Genomic DNA, 15,973 nt, shown 5'->3' on the forward strand with positions numbered 1-15,973 from the left:
CTGGAGGACGAGGAGGACGAGGATGAGGAGGAGGTGGAGGAGGATGAGGATGAAGCATGTTCACAGCGGGGTGGCACCCAAAGCAGCTCGGGCCCATCACTGGTGCATGGCTGGGGGGAAACACAGGACGATGACGATACGCCTCCCACAGAGGACAGCTTGTCCTTACCTCTGGGCAGCCTGGCACACATGAGCGACTACATGCTGCAGTGCCTGCGCAACGACAGCAGAGTTGCCCACATTTTAACGTGTGCAGACTACTGGGTTGCCACCCTGCTGGATCCCTGGTACAAAGACAATGTGCCCACCTTACTTCCTACACTGGAGTGTGATAGGAAGATGCGCGAATACAAGCGCACGTTGGTAGACGCGCTACTGAGAGCATTCCCAAATGTCACAGGGGAACCAGTGGAAGCCCAAGGCGAAGGCAGAGGAGGAGCAAGAGGTCGCCAACGCAGCTGTGTCACGGCCAGCTCCTCTGAGGGCAGGGATAGCATGGCAGAGATGTGGAAAAGTTTTGTCACTACGCCACAGCTAACTGCACCACCTCCTGATACGGAACGTGTTAGCAGGAGGCAACATTTCACTAACATGGTGGAACAGTACCTGTGCACACCCCTCCACGTACTGACTGATGGTTCGGCCCCATTCAACTTCTGGGTCTCCAAATTGTCCACGTGGCCAGAGCTAGCCTTTTATGCCTTGGAGGTGCTGGCCTGCCCGGCGGCCAGCGTTTTGTCTGAACGTGTATTCAGCACGGCAGGGGGCGTCATTACAGACAAACGCAGCCGCCTGTCTACAGCCAATGTGGACAAGCTGACGTTCATAAAAATGAACCAGGCATGGATCCCACAGGACCTGTCCATCCCTTGTGCAGATTAGATATTAACTACCTCCCCATAACAATATATTATTCTACTCCAGGGCACTTCCTCATTCAATACTATTTTTAATTTCATTTTACCATTATATTGTGGGGCAACCCAAAGTTGAATGAACCTCTCCTCTGTCTGGGTGCCGGGGCCTAAATGTGTGACAGTGGCCTGTTCCAGTGGTGGGTGACGTGAAGCCTGATTCTCTGCTATGACATGAATACAGATTCTGCGCTGACATAAGGCCAGATTCTCTGTTACGGGACCTCTCTCCTCTGCCTGGGTGCCTGGGCCTAAATGTGTGACAGTGGCCTGTTCCAGTGGTGGCTGACGTGAAGCCTGATTCTCTGCTATGACATGAAGACAGATTCTGCGCTGACATAAGGCCAGATTCTCTGTTACGGGACCGCTCTTCTCTGTCTGGGTGCCGGGGCCTAAATGTGTGACAGTGGCCTGTTCCAGTGGTGGGTGACGTGAAGCCTGATTCTCTGCTATGACATGAATACAGATTTAGCGCTGACATAAGGCTAGATTCTCTGTTACAGGACCTCTCTCCTCTGCCTGGGTGCCTGGGCCTAAATGTGTGACAGTGGCCTGTTCCAGTGGTGGCTGACGTGAAGCCTGATTCTCTGCTATGACATGAAGACAGATTCTGCGCTGACATAAGGCCAGATTCTCTGTTACGGGACCTCTCTCCTCTGCCTGGGTCCCTTGGCCTAAATGTGTGACAGTGGCCTGTTCCAGTGGTGGGTGACGTGAAGCCTGATTCTCTGCTATGACATTAAGACAGATTCTGTGCTGACATAAGGCCAGAATCTCTGTTACAGGACCTCTCTCCTCTGTCTGGGTGCCGGGGCCTAAATGTGTGACAGTGGCCTGTTCCAGTGGTGGCTGACGTGAAGCCTGATTCTCTGCTATGACATGAAGACAGATTCTGCGCTGACATAAAGCCAGATTCTCTGTTACAGGACCGCTCTCCTCTGTCTGGGTGCCGGGGCCTAAATGTGTGACAGTGGCCTGTTCCAGTGGTGGGTGACGTGAAGCCTGATTCTCTGCTATGACATGAATACAGATTCTGCGCTGACATAAGGCCAGATTCTCTGTTACGGGACCTCTCTCCTCTGCCTGGGTGCCTGGGCCTAAATGTGTGACAGTGGCCTGTTCCAGTGGTGGGTGACGTGAAGCCTGATTCTCTGCTATGACATAAATACAGATTCTGCGCTGACATAAGGCCAGATTCTCTGTTACGGGACCGCTCTCCTCTGTCTGGGTGCCGGGGCCTAAATGTGTGACAGTGGCCTGTTCCAGTGGTGGGTGACGTGAAGCCTGATTCTCTGCTATGACATGAATACAGATTCTGCGCTGACATAAGGCCAGATTCTCTGTTACGGGACCTCTCTCCTCTGCCTGGGTGCCGGGGCCTAAATGTGTGACAGTGGCCTGTTCCAGTGGTGGGTGACGTGAAGCCTGATTCTCTGCTATGACATGAAGACAGATTCTGCGCTGACATAAGGCCAGATTCTCTGTTACGGGACGCTCTCCTCTGTCTGGGTGCCGGGGCCTAAATGTGTGACAGTGGCCTGTTCCAGTGGTGGGTGACGTGAAGCCTGATTCTCTGCTATGACATGAATACAGATTCTGCGCTGACATAAGGCAAGATTCTCTGTTTCGGGACCTCTCTCCTCTGCCTGGGTGCCTGGGCCTAAATGTGTGACAGTGGCCTGTTCCAGTGGTGGGTGACGTGAAGCCTTATTCTCTGCTATGACATGAAGACAGATTCTGTGCTGACATAAGGCCAGATTCTCTGTTACGGGACCTCTCTCCTCTGCCTGGGTGCCTGGGCCTAAATGTGTGACAGTGGCCTGTTCCAGTGGTGGGTGACGTGAAGCCTGATTCTCTGCTATGACATTAAGACAGATTCTGTGCTGACATAAGGCCAGATTCTCTGTTACGGGACCTCTCTCCTCTGCCTGGGTGCCTGGGCCTAAATGTGTGACAGTGGCCTGTTCCAGTGGTGGGTGACGTGAAGCCTGATTCTCTGCTATGACATGAATACAGATTCTGCGCTGACATAAGGCCAGATTCTCTGTTACGGGACCTCTCTCCTCTGCCTGGGTGCCTGGGCCTAAATGTGTGACAGTGGCCTGTTCCAGTGGTGTGTGACGTGAAGCCTGATTCTCTGCTATGACATTAAGACAGATTCTGTGCTGACATAAGGCCAGATTCTCTGTTACGGGACCTCTCTCCTCTGCCTGGGTGCCTGGGCCTAAATGTGTGACAGTGGCCTGTTCCAGTGGTGGGTGACGTGATGCCTGATTCTCTACTATGACATGAAGACAGATTCTGTGCTGACATAAGGCCAGATTCTCCGTCACAGGACCTCTCTCCTCTGTCTGGGTGCCGGGGCCTAAATGTGTGACAGTGGCCTGTTCCAGTGGTGGGTGACGTGAAGCTTGATTCTCTGCTATGACATGAAGACTGATTCTGCGCTGACATAAGGCCAGATTCTCTGTTACGGGACCTCTCTCCTCTGCCTGGGTGCCTGGGCCTAAATGCGTGACAGTGGCCTGTTTCAGTGGTGGGTAACGTGATGCCTGATTCTCTGCTATGACATGAAGACAGATTCTGCGCTGACATAAGGCCAGATTCTCTGTTACGGGACCTCTCTCCTCTGCCTGGGTGCCTGGGCCTAAATGTGTGACAGTGGCCTGTTCCAATGGTGGGTGACGTGAAGCCTGATTCTCTGCTATGACATTAAGACAGATTCTGTGCTGACATAAGGCCAGATTCTCTGTTACGGGACCTCTCTCCTCTGCCTGGGTGCCTGGGCCTAAATGTGTGACAGTGGCCTGTTCCAGTGGTGGGTGACATGATGCCTGATTCTCTGCTATGACATGAAGACAGATTCTGTGCTGACATAAGGCCAGATTCTCTGTTACAGGACCTCTCTCCTCTGTCTGGGTGCCGGGGCCTAAATGTGTGACAGTGGCCTGTTCCAGTGGTGGGTGACGTGAAGCTTGATTCTCTGCTATGACATGAAGACAGATTCTGCGCTGACATAAGGCCAGATTCTCTGTTACGGGACCGCTCTCCTCTGTCTGGGTGCCGGGGCCTAAATGTGTGACAGTGGCCTGTTCCAGTGGTGGGTGACGTGAAGCCTGATTCTCTGCTATGACATGAAGACTGATTCTGCGCTGACATTAAGCCAGATTCTCTGCTATGGCATGAAGAGATTGTTTCTCTGCTGACATGAAGCCAGATTCTTTGCTATGGCATGAAGAGACTGATTCTCTGCTGACGTGAAGCCAGATTCTCTGCTATGGGACCTCTGTCCAATTGATATTAGTTCATTTTTATTTTTTTTATTTTAATTCATTTCCCTATCCACATTTGTTTGCAGGGGATTTACCTACATGTTGCTGCCTTTTGCAGCCCTCTAGCTCTTTCCTGGGCTGTTTTACAGCCATTTTAGTGCCCAAAAGTTCGGGTCCCCATTGACTTCAATGGGGTTCGGGTTCGGGACGAAGTTCGGGTTCGGATCCCGAACCCGAACATTTCCGGGAAGTTCGGCCGAACTTCTCGAACCCGAACATCCAGGTGTTCGCTCAACTCTACTCCTGACTTTACATTGAAATTCAATGGGGGACGGATCCGTCTGCAATTGCACCATATTGTGTCAACGTCAAACGGATCCGTCCACATTGACTTGCATTGTAAGTCAGGACGGATCCGTTTGGCTCCGCACGTCCAGGCTTTTTTTTCATGTCCGTGGATATTCCAAAAGTCAAGGAAGACCCACGGACGAAAAAACAGTCACGGATCACGGACCAACGGAACCCCGTTTTGCGGACCATGAAAAAATACTGTCATGTGCATGAGGCCTAACTTTAATAATTACATTTATTTTAATTTTGATGGATATCTTTTCCATTCACATGTCCGCAAAATGGGTCCGCACCCGTTCCGCAATTTTGCGGAACGGGTGCAGAATCATTCATGTTCAATGGGGCCGGAATGTGCTGTTCGCATCAGCATTTGGGGATCCGCATCCGCATTTGCGGATCCGCACTTCCGCATCTGTGCTTCCGTTTCCGCAAAAAAATAGAACATGTCCTATTCTTGTCCGCAATTGCACATAAGATTAGGCATTTTCTATTATAGTGCCGGCGATGTGCGGTCCACAAATTGCAGAATGCACATTGCCGGTGTCCGTGTTTTGCGGATCCGCAAAACACTTACGGACGTGTGAATGGACTCTCATAGTAAAATTATTAAAAGGTTACATTTTATCTTTATGTATTTTCTAATGGATTGCCTTCCATGTACAATGTTATAATATACTTTATACGTTAGAAAGTATATTATAGTGCATTTGTATTGTGCGGCAGTTGTGTGCGGTTCTGCTGCGATACTGCAGGTATATAGAGAGACAAGCGTTATTGGAACAAATAAATTCTACTGGTGTGATATGCCAGTCGCCCCCCCAAAAAACTGATTGAAGTGGGGTGTTATATACCAATATACTTTCTTTATAGTGCATTTGGATACTGTATAGTGCATTTGCGCATGCGCGTACGCGAAAATTATATTGCCGATATTTCGCATTGAAAAAAATAATGAATGGAGATCGCAAATTCGAATAATACATCTGGTATGTCACTGTCCATGTTGTGGGACTATTTGTGCACTTCTAGTAATTATTTCTTGGCTGCAAATATGAGCTGAAGGTTTTTCAGGTTCGCCTGCCATTAAAATGAATGGGACCTGCGCGAACTTGCAGTTCGCGAACATTTGATCGGGTTCGCGCACCGTCCCGTCTTTTACAGGGTCAGCTCACCAGCAGGTCCTCGCATATAATTTTTTACAGGGTCAGCTCACCAGCAGGCCTTTACCTACAATCTTTTACAGGGTCAGCTCACCAGCAGACCCTCACCTCAAATCTTTTACAGGGTCACAAAGGATGTATTGGAGTGTTGGTTCCTTGTAATTTTTGGCAGCCCTTTTACTTAGTGCACAGGCTTTATGAGTGTAAGAGTCCTACTACATGAACAATTGTACCACAATGTGAATGAGGCCCTCCTTTATGTGATACATAGGTTGTATCAGAGTGCCTCTTCTTTGTAATATTTGGCAGTGCAGAACGCAGCCCTGCAGGGTATTGCGATAGTGAGGTCATGGTTACTTAGGCAAACGAGGGTTGCTCTTGGTTACTCACAGTTTGTAGGATGACCCTGGGAAGGCGTACAGCAGTGATGGAGAGGCTGGCACAGTAGTCCTCTGGGGCACTCTCTGTATATAGGGACCAGGCCGGTGGTAGGTGAGGTGCCCTGGGTGTTGCAGGTTTAATGTGCCTGTAGCAAGATCCCTTTAAGGTTCGTGACGCCAGTGCCTGTAACGGTGGCACACCGATTTATAGTAGTAAAAACTGAGGAACACAGTTTGTAGTGAACCAAGACTTTTTTTTACTGGAAACGGTTAACTATTTACAGTTCTTTGGGTTCAGTTCCATATGACAGTAGCAAATCACAAGCAGGCTTTTATAATTGGCAGGCAACAATGTTCTTGCAAGATACTCAGAGGGTTAAACACACTCACAGATCAGGCTGCACCTTTTCCTCAGAAATCCTGTGTACTATTCCTCAGAACTCCTGTCTGTCTTGATCCCAAGGCCCGTATGCCCTATTGGTGGCTTTATCTTTGGTAAAGAAACTTCCTCAGGTATATGTCTCCTTGCATTAGATAGATCCTTCTGCCCTTCAGCTCAATTGTCTGGCTGGAAACACTTCTGCTCTGTACTGTACTTGGTAGGAACTGCGGGTTTCTCAGGAGGTAACTCTTCCCCTGGTAACAACTTCTGAGCTAACTCTGGCTCAATATCCTCAGGCAGGCTAGACTGCACTCACTAGCCTCCTGGACTACACTCCTCTTTTCCTGCCTGGGCCTACCTATATATATTAGGGGTTCCCTAGCTCCCTCTACTGTCTAGGAGGAGGAACTACACCCTAACAGGCCTGATACACAGATAAACAGGAAAATGCACATAAAACATCATATACATTACAATGGTCATATTAGCCCTTGTGTAGTGCCCACCTTTACCTAGTGGGACACTACAGCAGCACTTGGACTTTATATGTAAGTCAATATACAGGAGAGAATGTTTCCTAACAATTTTTCATCTAAAATCGATTTTATCTTTGGTTTTGTGCGTATTATTGTCAGTCTATAAAAGTAGCGCACTACTCGGACACCATCATTCCTAGCAGTGACCTGGGAGTCCAAGATACATCCAGACATCCTACCCATGCTGTTTCCGAACCACTTCAGTGGTGTTTTCATAAATTTCTGACCTTTTTCTGTGAACCAGACACCCTCTCCTCTTAAGAGAAGGGGGTGCCTGGTTTAATGCTCGGGTTCTCCCACTGACTTCCATTATACTCGGGTGCTCGGTAGAGCACCCGAGCATCCCGATGTGTTCAGCCGAGTCCCTGAGCACCCGAGCACTATGGTGCTCGATCAACACTAATGGTTATTTGATCTCTCCTCAGTCATCTTTTTTCTAAACTATGAATAGCCCTAATTTTAATAATCTTTCTAGCTACTGTAGTCCACCCATTCCAGTTATTACTTTAGTAGCCCTCCTCTGAACAGTCTCCAGCCCTGCTATTTTTTGTTCAAAGGAGCCCTGAACTATACAAAGTAATCCATGTGTGGTCTGACTAGTGATTTGTAAAGTGCCAGGACTATGTTCTCATCATGGGCATCTTTTACTGCAACCCATTATCTTATTGGCCTTGGCAGCAGCTGCTTGAGACTGGTTTCTACATATTAGTTAGCTCTCCACTAATATTCCCAAGTCCTTTTCCATGTCAGTGTTACCCAGTGTTTACCATTTAGTATGTACTGGTGACATGTATTTTTTCTTCCCATGTGTATAACCTTACCTTACAGTAGTGTTGAGTGAACCCGAACTGTAAAGTTCGAGTTTGGTATTTGGGCATTTAATAAAGCTTTTGAAAACTGCAGGGCAGCCAATGAACAAGCTTTCAAGCTGTGGGCACTTAGAAGCCATCACAGCCATGCCTAGCAATGACATGAATGTGATTGGTCGGTGCATCATGTGACCCAGCCTCTATACAAGCTGGATCACGTGTAGCACCGCCCATCAGCTCTGAGTAGGGCAAGGACAGGAAGCAGCTGAAGCGAGGGAGCTATAATGATTTTTTGTGGGTGCAATATACCAGCTTTGCACCCCTGACACAGAAATATAATAATAAATCTGGCTGTTAATTCTGTGGGTGACCTATAGCGATTTTTTTGTGGGTGCAATGCACCATCTTTGTACCCCTGACATAAAAATATAATAGTTAATCCGTCTGTTAGTTTGATGGGTGACATATACCCATTTTTGGTGTGAGATGCACGTGCACTTTATACGTGACAGGAAAATTAACCACTTAAGGACCACAGGTTTATACCCCCCTAGTGACCAGGCCCTTTTTTACAAATCGGCACTTCACAAATTTAACGGTTTATTGCTCGGTCATGCAACTTGGCACCCAAATAAATTTTAACTCCTTTTCTTCTCACAAATACAGCTTTCTTTTGGTGGTATTTGATTGCTGCTGAGATTTTTTGTTTTTCTGATATTAATCAAAATAGACCGCAATTTTCTCAAAAAAAGTGTATTTTTAACTTTTTCTGGTAAAATTGTTCAAATATAATTACATTTCTATACAAATTTGTGTCAGAATTTATTGTGCTACATGTCTTTGATAAAAAAAAATCCAATAAGTGTATATTTATTGGTTTACGCAAAAGTTATAGCGTTTACAAACTATGGTACAAAAATGTGAATTTCCGCATTTTGAAGCAGCTCTGACTTTCTGAGCACCTGTCATGTTTCTTGAGGTGCTAGAATGCCAGGATAGTATAAATACCCCCCAAATGACCCCATTTTAGAAAGAAGACACCCCAAAGTATTCGGAGGCAGGGCCGGCGTCATAACCCGGCATCCCCGGGCAAGTGCCGGGGCCCAATGCTCCTGGGGGGGCCCACTGAGCTGCTATGAGCACTTCCATCAATACAGATGGGAGCTCTGACTGCTGTCATTTCACATACGCAGTACCCCTCTGGTGGGCCCTCTGAGCTGCAGAGACTCAGGACACGCCCCCTCTACACAGGACACAGAGAGACCGCAGGGCTGGAGCTGGAGCAGAGAAGTGTGAACACAGTCTGTGAGTGAGTCTGCACTGTGACTGGCTCTTGTCTTGGCTGCTTCATTCTATTTAGTGGTTTTACTGTTTCATTAAGCTGTTTGTCTCCATGACACCTGCCCCCCCCCCCCCCCATTCTGTCCTATCTCATCCTCATGGAGCCCCTGCTGTCTCCTTTCCTCCCTCATGTATCCAGAGCTCCTGTTCCACCCTCCTATTTCCTATTGCTGCCCTGCACAGACCTCCTGCCACTACTTCTTGTATGAATCCCCCTCAGAGCCCCTTCCACCTACTTGCTGTGTCCACCCCTCCTGTCCATCCAGGGCCCTTGTCTCACTCCTCTTCCTCTCATTATGGTGGCATCTGAACCGCATTCACCATAAGGACCTTCTAACGTCACAGGGTCATGTGACTGTGCCCCCCACCCCGTACTGTGCCCCCCACCCCGTACTGTGCCCCTTTATACCCTGCATTGTGCCCTCCTACCACACCCTGTGCAGTGCCCCTAGTCATTCCCTGTACTGTGCCCTCTTATACCCTTTTATCCGGTCACTGTATGGTGGTTTTATCACTATATGGCGGTGGTATCCAATAACTGCATGGCCATAACTGTATCCCCTTCCCTGCCCACACCACTTTTTTTAGACCTGGCATGAGCGGGAAAAGATACAGATTGCGGTGTTAAGGACCTTTGCGCCACATCTGTGTCAGAAATACGCCTAATATAGACGTATTTCTATATAATAAATGACCCCCTAATTGTATTATTATTCGGGGGTAGGGCTAATATCTTTATATTATATAGATTCTATTGTATTATACTGTGCCCTGTATTTCCCAATAGATAAATGATCCTTGAGAAACACAGTCATCATCCCTGACCACCAGGACCAGGTAGCGCTCTGTCAGTACATGGCGGCCTCCCCTCTCCGCCACGCTGCTCCGCTGTGTACTGGTGCTTAGGGTACTTTCACACTTGCGTTGTTCTTTTCCGGCATAGAGTTCCGTGACAGGGGCTCTATACCGGAAAAGAACTGATCAGGTATGTCCCCATGCATTCTGAATGGAGATTAATCCGTTCAGTTTGCATCAGGATGTCTTCAGTTCAGTCGTTTTGACTGATCAGGCAAAAGAGAAAACCGTAGCATGCTACGGTTTTATCTCCGGCTAAAAAAACTGAATACTTGCCTGAATGCCGGATCCGGCATTTTTTCCCATAGGAATGTATTAGTGCCGGATCCGGCATTCAGAATACCGGAATGCCGGATTCATCCTTCCGGTATGTGCATGCGCAGACTGAAAAAAGGTGAAAAAATAAATGCCGGATCCGTTTTTGCCGGATGACACCGGAAAGACGGATCCGGCATTTCAATGCATTTTTTCGACTGATCAGGCATTTTTAAGACTGATCAGGATCCTGATCAGTCTTACTAATGCCATCAGTTGGCATACATTTTGCCTGATCCGGCAGGCAGTTCCGGCGACGGAACTGCTTGCCGGATCTCTCTGCCGCAAGTGTGAAAGTAGCCTTATTCTGACACTAGGGCTGGGTTCACATCCAATTTTTTCCATCCATTTAATGTATACCAAAAATGTATGCGTTAACAGATGCCTCAGACTGATGCCGTACAGTGGCGTCCGTTCACCATACAGTTCCATGGTAAAAAAACATATACGTTGACGTATGCATTTTTTACTTGACTCCGCAGGATACAAAAACGTGGAGTGCTGCACATTTGTATACATCAAACCGATAGGAAAAACGTAATGTGAACACACATTGGGGGGGAGGGGGGCGTACTAAATTTCGCTGTGGGGCCCAGTCAGTTCTAGCTACATCACTGCACATCTCCTTCTCTCCTCCAGGCCTGGCCCACTTCTGCAGCGGGCTGCCGTAGAGAAGGAGCGCAGGGAGCTGCGGTTAGTGAATGACAGGACCACCAGCTCCCCTGCAATGATAGGTATGTGAGGGGGCCACTGGGGGGTCATTCATCACACTGTGAGGGCCCCTTACACAGTATAATGACTCCCAGTGCCCCCCATTTAGTATAATGATCCCCATTGACCCTCCATTTAGCATAATGACCACCAGAGCCCCCATTAAATATAATAACCCCTTGTGCCCCCTCCATACAGTATAACCCCCAGTGTGGGGGCGACTGGGGGTCATTATTCTGAATGGAGGGTCACTGTGGGGTCATTATACTGTGAGGGCCCTTTACATAGTATAATGACCCCCAGTGTCCCCCATTTAGTATAATGATCACCAATGACCCTACATTCAGTATAATCACCCCCAGAGCCCCCTCCATACAGTGTTCCCCCAGTGTGGGGGCTACTGGGCGTCATTATTCTAAATGGGGGCGACTGGGGGTTATTATTCTGAATGCAGGGCCACAGGTGGTCATTATACAGTGGGGGGGGGGATTGGGGGTTCATTATACTGTGTGAAGGGCCACTAGTAGTCATTATACTGTGTGAAGGGCCACTAATAGTCATTATACTGTATAGGGGCCACTGGGGGTCATTATACCGTGTAGGAGCCACAGGGGGACATGTCAATGTAAAAAAATGCCTCATGGGGGCCCACTGGGATTTATCGCCCAAGGGCCCACATGAACCTGGAGCCGGCCCTGTTCGGAGGACACCCCAAATGACACTTTCGGAGGAAAAATAAATAAAATAAAGTTTCCATTTCTGCTAACTTCTGGCAAAAAATAATAAAATCTCCCACGGACTCACTATGCCCCTCAGTGAATACCTTGGGGTGTCTTCTTTCCAAAATGGGGTCATTTGTGGGGTGTTTGTACTGCCCTGGCATTTGAGGGTCTCCGCAATCATTACATGTATGCCCAGCATTAGGAGTTTCTGCTATTCTCCTTAGGCCTCGTGCACACGACCGTTGTTTGGGTCGCGGCTCGGATGCGGACCCATTCATTTCAATGGGGCCACAAAAGATGCGGACAGCACTCCGTATGCTGTCCGCATCCGTGGCTCCGTTCCGCGGCCCCGCTAAAAAAAAATAACATGTCCTATTCTTGTCTGCTCTTTGCGCCCGTTCCGTTCCGCAAATTGCGGAATTCAACACAGGCGCCTTCCGTTTTTTGCAGATCAGCGGTTTGCGGACCGCAAAAAACGGCACGGTCGTGTGCATGAGGCCTTATATTGAGCATACGGGTAATGAGATTTTTTTTTTCCTTCAGCCTCTGGGCTGAAAGAAAAAATGAACGACACAGATTTCTTCATTCGCATCGATCAATGTGGATGAAATAATCTCTGGCAAAAAATGTGCAAAAAAAAAAAAAAAAAGCTGCGATCGCTAATAAAGATCTAAAAAGCTCAAAAGTGATCTTTATAGCGCCGCAGCAATTTTACGGTGTTTTTGCAGTGATCAAAAAAATAATAATTTCTGTCACTGTGGTGGGGCGGACTGAACGCAAGTGTGCGCACAAGATCAGGCCTGATCGGGCGAACACTGCGTTTTTTGTAGAGCCTAAGGTGACCCTAATGTACTGATATAGATCTGATTGCTATCAGTCTTGATCACTTACGGGATACTATATAGTACTAGTGCTGATTAGCGACAGCGATGACACTAATCAGCGACTAATCAGTGACTGCGGTGCGGTAGGCTGGGCGCTAACTACCTAACAAGTAGCTAACTAACTGGTGGTGATAAGGGACCCTTAGGCCCCATTCACACGTCCGCAATTCTGTTCTGCATTTTGCGGAATGGAATTGTGGACCCATTCATTTCTATGGGGACAGACTTTGTCCCGCTCGGATCCGGAATTGCGGATCTGCACTTCCGGGTCCTCACTACCGTTCCGCAAAAATATAGAACATGTCCTATTCTTGTCCGCAATTGCGGACAAGAAAAGGCATTTTCTATATAGTTCTGGCAATGTGCGGATCCGCAAAATGTGGAAAGCACATTGCCGGTGTCCGTGTTTTGCGTATCCGCAAACGGACGTCTGAATGGAGCCTTATAGGGGGGTGATCAATGACAGGGGGGGTGATCAGGGAGTCTATATTGGGTGATAAGGGGTTAATAAGGGGTTAATAAGTGACAGGGGGGGGTGTAGTGTAGTGTGGTGCTTGGTGCTACTTACAGAGCTGCCTGTGTCCTGTGGTGGTCGATCCAAGCAAAAGGGACCACCAGAGGACCAGGTAGCAGGTATATCAGACGCTGTTAACAAAACAGCGTCTAATATACCTTTCTGATGTTAAAAAAAATCGCATCTACAGCCTGCCAGCGAATGATCAGCGCTGGCAGGCTGTAGTTCAACTTGTTTACCTCCCGATCCTGTGAGCGCGCGTTCACAGGAAATCTCGGGTCTCACGAGATGACGCCTATTGGCGTCATCGAGACCTGAGAGCACCACTGTCCTGACGCCTATCGGCGTTAGTGTGACGGGAGGTGGTTAATATAGTTAATCTGACTGTTAATAAGCCGGTGACATATACCTATTTTTGGTGTGAGATACACATACACTGCATATGTGACAGGGAAATTAATATAGTTAATCTGTCTGTTAGTTCACTGTTTGACCTATACCCATTTTTGGTGTGAGGTACACCTGCATAACATACAGGACAGGGAAATTAATATAGTTAATCCGTCTGTTAGTTCACTGTTTGACCTATACCCATTTTTGGTGTGAGGTACACCTGCACAGAATACAGGACAGGGAAATTAATATAGTTAATCCGTCTGTTAGTTCGGTGGTTGACATATTCCCATTTTTTGTGTGAGGTACACCTGCGCTGCATACGTAACAGGAAAATTAATATAGTTAAAGGGTTTCTGTCACCCCATTAAACCGTTTTTTTTTTTTTTCCTTTACTAATATTCCCTATAGTGCGATCTCATGATACATAAGCAAATTAATCATTTTGGTTCAGTAGAATTTGCTAAAAATCGATTTTTAAAATATGCTAATTACCTTGCTACCAGCAAGTAGGGCGGCTACTTGCTGGTAGCAGCCGCATCCTCCGATGGTAATGACGCCCCCTCGGCATGCTGATTGACAGGGCCAGGGAAGGGAATCGTTCTCTGCTGGCGCTGTTAGAATTTGAAATCTCGCGCCTGCGCCGTACCTGTCTTCAATCGGCGCAGGCGCACTGAGAGGCGGCCGCTCTCTCGACCGCTCCATCCTCAATGCGCCTGCGTCGATGACGTCATCAAGTACACCCGGAAGAGATTTATTATTAATAATCGTTGGTGGTATAGTGTTAATAACTGTCATTTTTATAAAATTATTTATTCCCATTTCGTTGGTGGTTTTTGTGGCAGCATGCTTATTATGTTCATACTTACCTGATTCGAGCATCCAGCGACGTCACCAGACTCTCCGCCTCCTTCCAGCAATGCCGGCGTCTTCTCTTCCGGGTGTACTTGATGACGTCATCGACGCAGGCGCATTGAGGATGCATCGGTCGAGCGAGCGGCCGCCTCTCAGTGCGCCTGCGCCGATTTTTAGCAAATTCTACTGAACCAAAATGATTAATTTGCTTATGTATCATGAGATCGCACTATAGGGATTATTAGTAAAGAAAAAAAACAAAAAACGGTTTAATGGGGTGACAGAAACCCTTTAATCCGTCTGTTAGTTCGGTGGGTGACATATACCCATTTTTGGTGTGAAGTACACCTGCACTGCATACGTGACAGGGAAAATTATATAGTTAATCCTTCTGTTAGTTCCATGGGTGATATATTTCCATTTTTGGTGTGAGGTACACCTGCACTGAATACCTGAAATTAATATAGTTAATCTGTCTGTTAGTTCAGTCGTTGACCTCAAAGAATGAGGAAAGCATCAAATAAGGAACGTGGCCCTGGTCATGGTGCTGCGGGTGCTGGTGGAGCTCCTGTTGCAGGGAGAGGACATGGTCGATCTGTGCCAGCTACATGCCCAAATGAAACACCTTCTTCTGCAGGTTCTTACATAAAATACGTAAAAATAAAAAATTATAATCACGATCTAGGAGGAGGAGGTCCATATGGAGTAGGAGGTTGAGGAGGCTGTGGAGGTGGAAGTGGCGGTGGAGGAGGAGGAGGTAGCCAACACTGGTTTTTATTTTATTTTTTTATTTTATTTTTTTGCTTAAATTTTGGTAACCCCCAAAACATTGGGAAATATAAAAAATAAAACAAAGACAAAGTGTGCTGGAGTACAACAATGGCTGGGTGAGGCCGGTAGACATGTCTATTCTGCACAAGGTACGGACAAGTCCTGTGGGATCCATGCCTGGTTCATTTTAATGAACGTGAGCTTGTCCATATTGGCTGTGGACAGGCGGCTGCGCTTGTCTGTGATAACCCCCTCCTGCCGTGCTAAACAAACGTTTAGACAATACACTGGCTGTAGGGCAGGCCAGCACCTCCAAGCTCAGGCCATATGCCCTATTTGGAGACTCAGAAGTTGAAGGGGGCAGACCCGTCATTCAGTACGTGTAGGCGTGTGCACACATTCTGCTCCACCATGTTGCTGAAATGCTGCCTCCTGCTAAGACGTTCCATATCAGCTGGTGGTGCTGGATGTTGTGGCGTGCTGACAACGCTTTTCCACATTTCGGCCATGCAAACCCTGCCTTCTGAAGTGCAGGCAGTGCCCCAGCTGCGGTGGCTGCTTTGGCGACCTCTTCCTCCTCCTCTGACTTTGCATTGTGCTTCTACTATGCCCCCGCTGTCAGGTGGGAATGCCATCAGCAGCGCGTCTACCAGCGTGTGCTTGTAATTGCACATGTTACGAACACGCTCCAGTTACGGAATTAAGGACGGTACGTTGACCTTGTAACAGGGATCCAGCAGCGTGGCCACCCAGTAATCAGGGCAAGTTAGAATGCTTGTATGTAATGCAGCATGTAATCGCTTTTGTG

This window comes from Bufo bufo, chromosome 3 (assembly GCF_905171765.1).
Source record: "Bufo bufo chromosome 3, aBufBuf1.1, whole genome shotgun sequence".
Classification (NCBI taxonomy): Eukaryota; Metazoa; Chordata; class Amphibia; order Anura; family Bufonidae; genus Bufo; species Bufo bufo.